This window comes from Olea europaea, chromosome 2, assembly GCF_002742605.1.
Source record: "Olea europaea var. sylvestris chromosome 2, O_europaea_v1, whole genome shotgun sequence".
Classification (NCBI taxonomy): domain Eukaryota; kingdom Viridiplantae; phylum Streptophyta; class Magnoliopsida; order Lamiales; family Oleaceae; genus Olea; species Olea europaea.
In genome coordinates, this window is record NC_036238.1 from 5,951,685 (window position 1) to 5,966,579 (window position 14,895).

Consider the following 14,895-nt stretch of genomic DNA (forward strand, 5'->3'; position numbering starts at 1 on the left):
TGTCTTGAAGATCTCCATATAAAAATGTATTTTTTACATCAAAACTGAGGCAATGGCCAGTCAAGATTCACCGCCAGGGATATCAAAATGCAGACAGTGTTAATTTTTGCTAATGGTGCAAATGTCTCCATATAGTCAATTCCATATGTTCGAGTGTACCCTTGACAACTAGTCTAGTCTTGAATCGTTCAATAATTATATTCACCGTGTATTTAACTGCGAAGACCCATCTACATAGTACATGTTTCTTCTTATTGGGTAGCTTAACAATTTCCCAAGTTGACTTATTTTGAAGAGACTTCACTTCTTCATTCATTGTTTCCTTGCACCTAAGATTTCTCAGGGCTTCCTACACATTAGTAGGAATAGATACAGAAGATAATTGATTCACAAATGACTTACGGTCCTTTGACAATCTATGATAAGACACATGGTTGCTCATGGGATACTTAGGCTTGGAACTAAAAACAGGTTCATAGTTTACTCTAGGTATCCCTCTGGAAGCAATTAGGTAACGTTTTTTTAGAAGGTTCAGAATTTACTTGGTGTTAGAAAGGAGGATCAGTTTCAGAGAGCAATTGGTTAGTTGGTACCTCATGAAGTGGGGGTAGGTGACTGAGATACTAGTAAGGCCACTTCCATTTGATTCTGATCATTTTCATCCCTTGATTCCACTTCCTCTGGATGTCTACACTAATATCAGAGTTGTCACTTGTAATATTCAAATTTTCCAAAGGAGTCTGAGTTTCACTTGTAATATTCAGATTTGGAGTCAGAGTCTGCAATTCATTTCGATTCCCCCCTGAAGTGGAGACTTGGGAGCAGAGTAGTACATTTCATGTTCCTGAAATACGACATCAAGAGTCACACACATTCTTCAAGAAGGGGGATAATAGCATCGATATCCATTCTGAAGTAAAGTGTAGCCAACAAATACATATCAAAGGGCTCGAGGTTCCAACTTATTTCTTAAAGATTTAGGGAGATGAACAAAGGCTACACATCCAAAAGTTCTAGGTGATAATTTCATAAAGAACTAGAGAGTAGATGGTTAATGAGATAGGCGATAGCAATGGTAGCTTCACCCCAATAACTAGTAGGCATATGAGTGCTGAACAAAGAGGCACGAACAACTTCAAGCAAGTGACGATTTTTACGTTCTGCAACTCCACTCTCCTGAGGAGAATATGCACAATTTGTGTAATGTGAAATGCCATGCAACTGTAGATACTGCTTTAAGTCTTGATTAACAAATTCTCCACCATTATCAATACGAAAAACTTGTAGGTGAAATTGATGTTGTGTGGCAATCAATTTATGAAATTTATGAAATAAAGAACTAACTTCATTCTTTGACTTCATCAAGCAAATCCAAGTCATACGTGTGCGATCATCAGTAAAAGAGACAAACCAACAAAAACCATTCAAGGAAGTGGTATTGGCTGGTCTTTATACATTCGAGTAGATCAACATAAAAGGTACGAGACTTTTATTCAAACTTAATGGAGATGATACACAATGACTTTTTGCTAGTTCACAAATGTCGCATTTGAAATCCAAAGTAGTTAACCGAGAAAACAATTTTGGAAACGAATCTTTTAAATATCCAAAAAAAAAAAAAACATGACCTAAGAGTCTATGCAATAATCAAATTTCAGAGGTGAATTTGTTAGACTTATCTGCTGAGAAAACTTGAGCCAACTGACTTGACTAGCAGGTTTCAAATCCAGGTAGTATAGCTTCTCCCTTCTAGTACCATAACCAATTTTCTTTCAAGTCTAGATATCTTTAAAACACAAAGGTTAGGCTAAAAAAATCACAACACAATGTAAGGCATAAGTTATTTAAGAAACGAAAAATAAGTTACAGTTGAGAGACGGTACAACAAAAATAGAATCAAGATTTAAATTGATTGGAAAAGTAATTGAACATTCTCCAATAACAAATAAGGGATTGCCATTGGCTATAGACACTATATGTTCAGTTGATGATTTCATAAACTAACTATGGTGACTGTCAAAAGTGATGTGATTTGTAGGAGTATCACTGGGAGATTTGGCTATGGTAAATGAAGCTTGGTGATTTGCCTTTGAGTTGCATTTTCGTGGTACCATCGTTGGATTCCATCAATCTAGATAGCCAATTAGATCATAACACTGTGATTTTGAGTGGCCTGTTTCGCCACAGTAAGTACATAGGCATTCTTGCTTGGAAGTAGCACTAACTCATAACTAAGGGTGTCAAACAGGTTGAGAAGTCGAGCAGTCAGTCCGTTTGGCTAGCCACTTGTGGGCACGAGCCCACGAGCCTAGCTCGTGGCTCGTTCGTTTGCCTTTTCTTTTCTCTTCTCTCTCTATAAATATACCCATGAACCTAACCCATTTTTTCACATAATAACTATCAACAACTATCTCTCTAGTGCTCTTCCACAATTATCAACAATTACATAATATACAATCAATTTTACTATTTCATCATCTTCAACTGCAATTCATTTAATTCTCACACTGCAAATTCACAATTTTACACACATTATAGTTCTTTCTGTACTCTGTACTCAAGTCTTAAGTCTGAATCTATGTGGTACGATAAATTAAAAACTGAAAAATGTTTTAGATATGAGTTTCCAATTTATCGTATGCCACAGTCTAATAGATTGGCAAGAAGATATTTTGGAAGAATTATTAATGTGCGTAAAGGATTAGTAGGATGTTCATTTTCGACTACAAGATAAATATGTCGAAATTACATGTCATCAGGTAAGTAATATTTAATTTAATCATATTAATCAGCATTTGTTATTTATAATACTATTTTTTAATTTTCTTTAGAAAATTGTACACGTTACAAGTTGTTTTTGTATAATTTTTAGCTCCACTTATTCAAAATTTAAATAGCTGATCCCAAACTCTGATGAAAAAGGAGGGTTTGTATTTTATCTATTTAAAAACATACATGAGAACGCGAGCTCAATCTCGGCTGGACCCTCAAGCTCGTCCTTGAGTAAGCTCGGCTCATTACAAACAAGCCATGAGCGAGCCGAGCTTGTGGGTATAAGGGCCGAGCCATCCATCCCTACTTGTAACTGCCCTTCTGGTCTGATTCAAATTTTGCACCAGGTTTACGCATTTGAGGTTGGCTTGGCAAACCATTAGCGCAGATGATTCAGGGTTGTCAGGTTCACCATTCATGGTGGCTCGACATATGGTATCCTTACGTACATAAGCATAGTTTCTTCGAGGTCAACTGGAGGATCCTTTCAAAGAACTTCACCCCAGATCTGTTTAAATTTAGTATCCAATCTGCTAAGAAAGATGTGTACACACAAGCATTCGACAGATTTCTTATATGCGACAATATCATGGGAATCCTTCATAGTAATTTTATCGCGATAATTTTATTCCTGGAAATCTCGACGAGTTCACCATAATAGGTTGATGGGGGCAGCCAACTTGTTTGGCAGAAAGGGCACGCTGATTTAGTGCAAAGAGTTGCGTCTCATCCGATCTGTCGTAGAATGCTTTGGCAAGAGAACTCCAAACCTCTCGTGCAGTGCGTAGCTACAAGTAACGCTTAATTATCTCCGGCGACATAGTGGTAAGCAACCAACCTTTAACCTTTTGATTTTTAGCATACCACTTTGCATAGATAGGATCTATTTCCTTCAAGGGGTCATTTTTTTTCCAGTATATATTCGAGTTTCTCAAGCCGAGCGATTTGCATCTCCAATAATTGGGACCATACTGTTGGGAATCTACTTATACATGCACAGCGGAAAATTAAATTATTTCGATTCCCATCCAATAGATCTCATTGTATTTGGTTAGAAATTGTGATAATATACGAAATTATGAAATGTTATTTTCTTAATTTGTTCATTTTGTTACGAGGGTACCTTTGATAGGCTCTACTTAACAATACAATGGGCGAAATATGAATGTATCGAAATTTGATAAGCACATAAACAAAAGTTCTGTCAAAAGTAAATAGTCTAAGCTAAGGTAAATAACAGACAATCTTTGAACATAGCGCTCCTAAAAAGATTTTACTCTGGATTCTTCTATACAATGTTTTAGTTACAACTTATCCCTAGTGAAATTTCCTGACTCCCTAATAACAAACAAACCCATGAGAAAACAAGGATTTAAAATAAAAGATAGTCACAAATAATATGAATACAAAACACATAACCCTGAAAATTCTACATCGACAAGTTCGTTTATGCCTTTCTCTGGTTAGATACAAGATAAAAAAAAAAATTGATAATCTGTCTTCTTTTGAAGAGTCCATTACAGATGGCTATGTTTTGGCAATGATCCTTTTATCTGTAACTTCTGCTATTCAAATACACACGCTAGAGTCATCTATACTTCAGAAATCCTAATTATATCCACAAGATTTCATTGGATAATGCAAAAGTATATCGCCTTAATCTTTAATCAAAGCTCAAGTGCGTGTTTGGCATGAAGTATTAGACTGTATCGGACATTGCAATAAATATAATTTTAATTTCTTTCGATATTAATTAAGATGCCTTACCAAACATGATATAAGAATAGATGGTCAAGTTTACAAGTAAATATCTTCAATATCCTCGAATTAGACTGGAAGCACAATGAATTCATATTCTGAAGTATCACTTTCAAAACTCGACACGATGTCCTCGACAAATTCATTGAAAATCATCTCTCCCAATTCTGTACCAATATGCTCGATATTTGATTGGAGGCACATTCATTTTTCATGTTTTCCCATATCCTTCTTGATAAGCTAATCCAGAGACCGTGGTGGATGCTAAAAGAGAGGTGATTCGAAGTTTTTTTCCATACCTCATGAATAAGAGTCATACCTATTAGGATTGGGCAAGCATCTTATTTAACAAATGATATCCCCGTGAAGCTTTCTAAATAAGTCTCACAGATATTCTTTAGAACTTGATTAATTCAATCATAGAGGACTTTCCGATCATGACGAGGTATGCGAGAAAACATTTTAGCTTTATGAAAAAGTGATGACTTGAGAATTTTGTTCAAAGAAAGCCAACTCAAAGGAAAATTGTCCCAGTTCAAACCTGAACCTAGAAGACTATTTCCACATATTTAAATGCAGATTCCTTGCTCTCAATAGGAATTCTTGTATGAATTCCCTGGTCATCTTAGCATACGCTATTCAGATATCAATAACAACTGTATTATGTATATATTAAGTTGCGTTCATTGATATATGTGGAGTAGTTTATAACTCATAGTACTGGGTGCACTAGTATGGAAATTTATGGACATGACAAAACTTGATTTGGTTAAAATAATAACCCAATCTTACATTATTTTCTTTACAATGACAGGTATATATAGTCTATACAAGATAAAGAATATTTCTAATTAAGGTAACAATATTGGAGAAGTTTATGTATGGTAAGATACCAACTTGGAGAGAATTATATCAATTATGTCAAGACTCCCCCTCAAGTTGGTGTATAGATGTCGCTTATTCCTAACTTGTTGAGACTATCATTAAACGCTCGAGTAGACATGGCCTTGTTTAGTAGATCAGGGAGTTGGTCATGCGAGGTAACATGTGGCATTTCAATAATCTTTGCTTCCAATTTCTCTTTGAGGAAATGCCAACCAACTTTAACATGTTTAGTTTGATCATGTTGAATTAGGTTGTTCGCAATATCACAAGCTGCCTTGCTATCACAATATAATTTCATTGGACTAGTGTGTTTAATGTACAAATTTTCAAATAAATTTTTTATCCACAACAACTCACATACTGCCTTAGCCATCTCTCTGAACTCAAATTCAGCACTGGACAGAGCAACTAAAACTTGTTTCTTGTTTCGCCAAGTAACTAGATTTTCACCTACGTAAGTGACGTATCTCAATGTAGATCGCCTATTTGTGATCGATCCAGCCCAATCTGCATCAATGTAGCCTTTGATATCCAAGTTATCTCCTTTTGCAAACATGTTCCCTTTTCTTGGAGATGACTTCCAATAGCGTAAAATGCCCATCACTGCATTTTCATGTTCTTGGGAAGTGCATGAATTGATTGCCACACTTAGAGTATATGCTAGATCAGGTCAAGTATGTGCAAAATACATCAATCTACCAACTAGTCTCTGATGTCATTCCTTGTTTGTTGGGATTTGATTCGGATATATGCATGGTTTCAAATTTTCTTCCAACGGGGTGCTAACTAGACTACATGCTATCATACCAATTTCACTTAATAGATCTAAGGCATATTTTCGTTGAGATAGAAAAATACCCTTCTTTGACCTCGACACTTCAATTCCATGGAATTTTTTCAATGGACCAAGATCATTCATTTCAAATTCACGGGCAAGGTGATTCTGTAATGCATTCCTTTCTTCTGGATCATTCCATGTCACTATCATACCATCAACGTACACAATAAGGCATGTAATCTTTCCTTTATTATTCTTTACGAAGAGAGTATAATCTGGATTACTTTGATTGTATCCAAAATTCTTCATATACTTTCATGAATCTTCCAAACCATGTCCTAGGGTATCGCTTTAGACAATATAGTGCCTTTTTTAATCTGCAGACATGTTTGCCATCATCTGACTTTATATTACATCCAAGGGCAGTTCCATGTATATTTTGTCTTGAAGATCTCCATATAAAAATGTATTTTTTACATCAAAACTGAGGCAATGGCCAGTCAAGATTCACCGCCAGGGATATCAAAATGCAGACAGTGTTAATTTTTGCTAATGGTGCAAATGTCTCCATATAGTCAATTCCATATGTTCGAGTGTACCCTTGACAACTAGTCTAGTCTTGAATCGTTCAATAATTATATTCACCGTGTATTTAATTGCGAAGACCCATCTACATAGTACATGTTTCTTCTTATTGGGTAGCTTAACAAGTTGACTTATTTTGAAGAGACTTCACTTCTTCATTCATTGTTTCCTTGCACCTAAGATTTCTCAGGGCTTCCTACACATTAGTAGGAATAGATACAGAAGATAATTGATTCACAAATGACTTACAGTCCTTTGACAATCTATGATAAGACACATGGTTGCTCATGGGATACTTAGGCTTGGAACTAAAAACAGGTTCATAGTTTACTCTAGGTATCCCTCTGGAAGCAATTAGGTAACGTTTTTTTAGAAGGTTCAGAATTTACTTGGTGTTAGAAAGGAGGATCAGTTTCAGAGAGCAATTGGTTAGTTGGTACCTCATGAAGTGGGGGTAGGTGACTGAGATACTAGTAAGGCCACTTCCATTTGATTCTGATCATTTTCATCCCTTGATTCCACTTCCTCTGGATGTCTACACTAATATCAGAGTTGTCACTTGTAATATTCAAATTTTCCAAAGGAGTCTAAGTTTCACTTGTAATATTCAGATTTGGAGTCAGAGTCTGCAATTCATTTCGATTCCCCCCGAAGTGGAGACTTGGGAGCAGAGTAGTACATTTCATGTTCCTGAAATACGACATCAAGAGTCACACACATTCTTCAAGAAGGGGGATAATAGCATCGATATCCCTTCTGAAGTAAAGTGTAGCCAACAAATACATATCAAAGGGCTCGAGGTTCCAACTTATTTCTTAAAGATTTAGGGAGATGAACAAAGGCTACACATCCAAAAGTTCTAGGTGATAATTTCATAAAGAACTAGAGAGTAGATGGTTAATGAGATAGGCGATAGCAATGGTAGCTTCACCCCAATAACTAGTACGCATATGAGTGCTGAACAAAGAGGCACGAACAACTTCAAGCAAGTGACGATTTTTACGTTCTGCAACTCCACTCTCCTGAGGAGAATATGCACAATTTGTGTAATGTGAAATGCCATGCAACTGTAGATACTGCTTTAAGTCTTGATTAACAAATTCTCCACCATTATCAATACGAAAAACTTGTAGGTGAAATTGATGTTGTGTGGCAATCAATTTATGAAATTTATGAAATAAAGAACTAACTTCATTCTTTGACTTCATCAAGCAAATCCAAGTCATACGTGTGCGATCATCAGTAAAAGAGACAAACCAACAAAAACCATTCAAGGAAGTGGTATTGGCTGGTCTTTATACATTCGAGTAGATCAACATAAAAGGTACGAGACTTTTATTCAAACTTAATGGAGATGATACACAATGACTTTTTGCTAGTTCACAAATGTCGCATTTGAAATCCAAAGTAGTTAACCGAGAAAACAATTTTGGAAACGAATCTTTTAAATATCCAAAAAAAAAAAAAACATGACCTAAGAGTCTATGCAATAATCAAATTTCAGAGGTGAATTTGTTAGACTTATCTGCTGAGAAAACTTGAGCCAACTGACTTGACTAGCAGGTTTCAAATCCAGGTAGTATAGCTTCTCCCTTCTAGTACCATAACCAATTTTCTTTCAAGTCTAGATATCTTTAAAACACAAAGGTTAGGCTAAAAAAATCACAACACAATGTAAGGCATAAGTTATTTAAGAAACGAAAAATAAGTTACAGTTGAGAGACGGTACAACAAAAATAGAATCAAGATTTAAATTGATTGGAAAAGTAATTGAACATTCTCCAATAACAAATAAGGGATTGCCATTGGCTATAGACACTATATGTTCAGTTGATGATTTCATAAACTAACTATGGTGACTGTCAAAAGTGATGTGATTTGTAGGAGTATCACTGGGAGATTTGGCTATGGTAAATGAAGCTTGGTGATTTGCCTTTGAGTTGCATTTTTGTGGTACCATCGTTGGATTCCATCAATCTAGATAGCCAATTAGATCATAACACTGTGATTTTGAGTGGCCTGTTTCGCCACAGTAAGTACATAGGCATTCTTGCTTGGAAGTAGCACTAACTCATAACTAAGGGTGTCAAACAGGTTGAGAAGTCGAGCAGTCAGTCCGTTTGGCTAGCCACTTGTGGGCACGAGCCCACGAGCCTAGCTCGTGGCTCGTTCGTTTGCCTTTTCTTTTCTCTTCTCTCTCTATAAATATACCCATGAACCTAACCCATTTTTTCACATAATAACTATCAACAACTATCTCTCTAGTGCTCTTCCACAATTATCAACAATTACATAATATACAATCAATTTTACTATTTCATCATCTTCAACTGCAATTCATTTAATTCTCACACTGCAAATTCACAATTTTACACACATTATAGTTCTTTCTGTACTTTGTACTCAAGTCTTAAGTCTGAATCTATGTGGTACGATAAATTAAAAACTGAAAAATGTTTTAGATATGAGTTTCCAATTTATCGTATGCCACAGTCTAATAGATTGGCAAGAAGATATTTTGGAAGAATTATTAATGTGCGTAAAGGATTAGTAGGATGTTCATTTTCGACTACAAGATAAATATGTCGAAATTACATGTCATCAGGTAAGTAATATTTAATTTAATCATATTAATCAGCATTTGTTATTTATAATACTATTTTTTAATTTTCTTTAGAAAATTGTACACGTTACAAGTTGTTTTTGTATAATTTTTAGCTCCACTTATTCAAAATTTAAATAGCTGATCCCAAACTCTGATGAAAAAGGAGGGTTTGTATTTTATCTATTTAAAAACATACATGAGAACGCGAGCTCAATCTCGGCTGGACCCTCAAGCTCGTCCTTGAGTAAGCTCGGCTCATTACAAACAAGCCATGAGCGAGCCGAGCTTGTGGGTATAAGGGCCGAGCCATCCATCCCTACTTGTAACTGCCCTTCTGGTCTGATTCAAATTTTGCACCAGGTTTACGCATTTGAGGTTGGCTTGGCAAACCATTAGCGCAGATGATTCAGGGTTGTCAGGTTCACCATTCATGGTGGCTCGACATATGGTATCCTTACGTACATAAGCATAGTTTCTTCGAGGTCAACTGGAGGATCCTTTCAAAGAACTTCACCCCAGATCTGTTTAAATTTAGTATCCAATCTGCTAAGAAAGATGTGTACACACAAGCATTCGACAGATTTCTTATATGCGACAATATCATGGGAATCCTTCATAGTAATTTTATCGCGATAATTTTATTCCTGGAAATCTCGACGAGCTCACCATAATAGGTTGATGGGGGCAGCCAACTTGTTTGGCAGAAAGGGCACGCTGATTTAGTGCAAAGAGTTGCGTCTCATCCGATCTGTCGTAGAATGCTTTGGCAAGAGAACTCCAAACCTCTCGTGCAGTGCGTAGCTACAAGTAACGCTTAATTATCTCCGGCGACATAGTGGTAAGCAACCAACCTTTAACCTTTTGATTTTTAGCATACCACTTTGCATAGATAGGATCTATTTCCTTCAAGGGGTCATTTTTTTTCCAGTATATATTCGAGTTTCTCAAGCCGAGCGATTTGCATCTCCAATAATTGGGACCATACATCATAGTTAGTTTCAATTAGAACAATACCAGCATGAAAGCCAGAACTTTCAGATTGGATGTGAATAACTGGGGTGGATAATTCAGAGGCAGCAGATTTGGATTGTTCTTGAGCCATGTGAGTTTGGTAGTGCAGATTCAAAGAATATGGTGGGTGGCTCTAATACCAAGTTAAAATAATAACCCAATCTTTCATTATTTTCTTTACAATGAACTGCGTAAAAAGTCTATACAAAGAATCTATACAAGGTAAAGAATATTTTTAATTTAGGCAACAATATTGGAGACGTTTATGTATGGTAAGATACCAACTTGGAGAGAATTATATCAATTCTGTTAACGGATTCAAATCCAAGCTACCCAAAAAATTAGAATACAAAAATAGGAATAAAGTAAATAGTGTTGCAGTAGCTTAGGTTAGGTTCGAAAATGTTACGATTACCTGTAATCTCTGTAACAAAAATGGGTAGAAGATAAATATGATAAATCAAAGTTCCAATTGCACACACAAAGAAGATATTATTGCATCAATTCTTCACAATGGGAGATTATGAGTAATTCCAATTGTAATGTTAATTGCATCATAATAATCATTTGCAGTTTGAATTTTGAATCTCCGTATGTTCAGAGAGTTAATGTCACCCATTTTCCTTGACATTGGGAATTTTTCAATTACGCATCCAATAAGGGAAGTGTCATATACAGTAATATAGGGATTTTATTGAGGTTTTACAGTAATTTTGGTTTATTAAACAATTGCATAGTATAAAATAAAATAGTTTATATTAATAAGGCATATATGATCTTTTCCCAAATTATAAATTGTCAAATTATATTTTCAATCACTACATGGTCAACCACACTTATTAAATGACTCACTTATCCATCGTTCATTTTTATTTACTTATAAATTAAACAATTCATAAATTCTTTCTTAATGGAGGCTTACTTTTTTTTATTAATAACTTTTCTTCTAGCAAGTTTAACCTATCAAGTTGTGGATTTATTAAGATAAATAGCCAGCCAATTCGAACTTCAAAGTTAGAACTTTGAAGTGGTTCATATGAACCATGAATTGCAAATAAATCTCAGACAAGTTCTTGTTGGGAATTTACTTAAGCATGCACAGCGGAATTAAACAAATTTCAATTCTCATTCAGGATTCAACTTTGTATTTAGGTAAGAACTGTGATAAGAAATATACATTTTCTTGATTTTGCAAACTCCTTCGCATTATTCCTTTCCAGCAGCTTGAATCTGCATCCCACAACTGTCCAATTGTCCAGCCTCCAATGAAAGCCACACAGAGAATAGACTGCAACTGCTAGGGTTTTTCCTCTTGTACCAGCAAGAATAATCAAAACTTTATGGACCTCAAACCCTAGCCATGTATTTATATAAATCCAAACGGGCTCAGCCCGGTCCGGTACAATGTTTAATTAATCCATTTAATTAAAATCAGTCCGTGAATTAATTAATCCAATTAATTAATTCGGGAATATAAATAACAAATCCAATTAATTAATTCGGGAATATAAATAACAAATCCAATTAATTAATTTATCCAACGATTGTTAAATTAATCAATAGGCAATTTGCAATCTTTCAATTCTCTTTTGTGTACGACCCATTAGGTTCCCGACCACGATACCTAACGACGTGTAATATTATTTTGATCTAATCAAAACTGATAAATTAAATACCCTTTTAATTTATCATAGATTCACACTCGTCGTCCCAGATTGACATCTAACAATGTATTAGGGTAACACATGTGACGGAAAATGTCACGTGGTATGACAAAATCAAAACTGTTCGTTTACCATAAAATTATAATCCTTTCGTCAATATGATCCGATCAACTACAAGATATGGAAGTGTGTCAATCTCGATTATCGATCATATCTTTCATTCTACTATTAAGTCAATATGAGTCGAAAACTCCTTTTCGACTTATATGTATACCTTGGCCAAGAATTTCGTTATTGACTTAATTGAACGAAATGCAGATCACAATCACTTACTATCTAAGAGTGACGAATCCTCTATTAGTCATTCACAACCTTCATATACTTCTTGACATATCCGAACGATGTCGTATTAGCGACCCTTGGCAGAGCAACATCCAACACCGTCAAAATATGACTGTCCTCATATAAGGCACTATAATGACCTCAAGTTGTAGGACCAATTTCATTACCGAACGTTAGAGATTAACCACTGACATTTAGATAATTATCCATGTGGAATCTCTTAGTGGGTCTCCAATGTTTTGTTCTATAACAAAACATCCACGTGTTCATTTAAGTGTCACCACACTTTAACTCGTGAGATCAACTACTTACTTCACAAGTAAGAAATGCCACACGTGATGATCTAACTGTATTAACGATATCCGTATCTCGTTATTACTTACGACCACGGTTTATTCAAGATCCAATTATATGTAATTTGTATCTCACAATCACAACTCCTTGTGATTAACAAATCACTTAAACTTGGATTTTCGGATTCTATTATTTAATATTATTTATCACAAAATTAATTTAAATAAATAATAGGTCTCACCAAAATTAAATGTATTAAACATATTAAAAGCATTTACAACCTAAATCGATTGGATCTAGGACATAACACGTACAGTTCTCCCGAAGACAATTTAAATGAATATATGTAACCCGTTGAGGTTGTCTCACATCAATTGTGGATGAGATTAGTATTCAATTTATAAGTATGAGGAAAAATCTCATTTCTTGAGCTAGCTTTGGGGGTGAGAGAGGCCCAATACCACCAACACTAGTATCAAAGTCTGATTTATCAATAAGTCTCCAGTCCAACGGTTACGGAAATACGGGTTTGTGTGAGGGTGAGACGGGTTTAGCATCCCATAGGCTCCGTTGTGTGAGGGAGAGATGTGTTTGGTCTCTCACAAAGTCCGATGTGTGAGGTGAAGATTGTTGAAGTCCAACATCGATTATGGATGTGATTGGTATTCAGTTTATAAGTGTGAGGAAAAATATCATTTCTTGAGCTAGCTTTGAAGTGAGAGAGGATCAATACCACCTAACATAACCATGTTTAACAGTTTAAGCTATTGATGAGATTGTTGACATGATATCAAATTTAAACAAAAGATGTGTAAGTTGAATTCTTGCCAACTATTGTCATAATATATAAAACTATTGTGTAAGAGCAAATGTATGTAATGACCTAGTGCGATGTTTAAGCAAAATTAATAATTTCTTTAATTTATAATTTTGGCGAAATGTTATTTTCCTTCTAAATCTTTTGCCATCCTACACTACTTATCGAATTGTTTTCCATTATCTGTAATGATTACCCGAGGTATTCCAAACCTGCATATGATATTTTTCCAGACGAATCCCTGTATCTTTGCAGTCGTGATGGTGGCCAAAGGCTGCATACTTGACGGAGTGGTGGAAACGCCAAACATTACCGGGAAAACAGAAGGGTGTTGAATCACCGCCTTTCAACTACACTTCTAGTTCTGCTCTCGTGCTAGACCTCTGGTGAAAAATGTATCTAGTTTACACGAGGGGATTATGTAAAAGAAAAAATTTAAATGAATATATCATTTAATAATCAAATAATTGAAATTGTGCTCAAGCCATACATGTTATGAGTCTGAAAGCTTCCTCAATGTGAGAGATTTCCCAAAATTGAATCCAAGTAAAAAGCATTGTGACGTTCAACTATGAAATAAAAAGTTCATCCTACGGTTTGCACTTAAAGGCATGTTATATAAGCACATAGTTAGAAAAGAAAGGGGACTAAGAAATCTATTTACACTCTTTCGATTTCTTTTTAAACTCCTTAAAATCAAATATTTAACCAATCTAAAATTTTTATTGCAATAGAAAAAAAAAATAGTAACTCTAGAGCAAATATACAATCTGTTTGGCAGGATTTCTATTTTCGCGTGGAAGTTTTTAGAGGAAACTATCTTAAATCACCTTTGTTTAAAAACTCTTCTATCACCTTTCTTTAAAAACTCTTCTAAGTAACGCTTTCAAAAATTTATCTATACATATTCGAAAGCAGCTTCTTAATTTCATAAATAGATTTTGATTTTTCAAAAAAATTGTCAAAATGGACCCATAGTCTCTTGAGTTAAAGCCAATTAAAAATGGAATGAGGATTTTGGCCCAAAAAACAAGAAAATAAAAGGAATAAAGATAGCGTTGAATGAAACATATATACAAGACATTAAACATCCATTGCTTTTGGTTTGGAGAAGTTATGTAGCAAGAAAACATGCGTCGGATATCATAGAATATTAAGGTGGCAAAAGTTTTCTACGTACAAGACAACAATCAAAGGTTTCGTGTTGTCCACTTCACATTAAAATGGTGAATGCTAGGTTTATCTATATTTTTGATAGTCTTATTAACCAAATTAACATTTTAAGCACGATATTGAGGTCTTAATATAATATTAGAGTTCACAAGAATCAAACTTTCAAATGATATATTTAAAGCTCAAACGATCAACTAGATTTCATTATCTG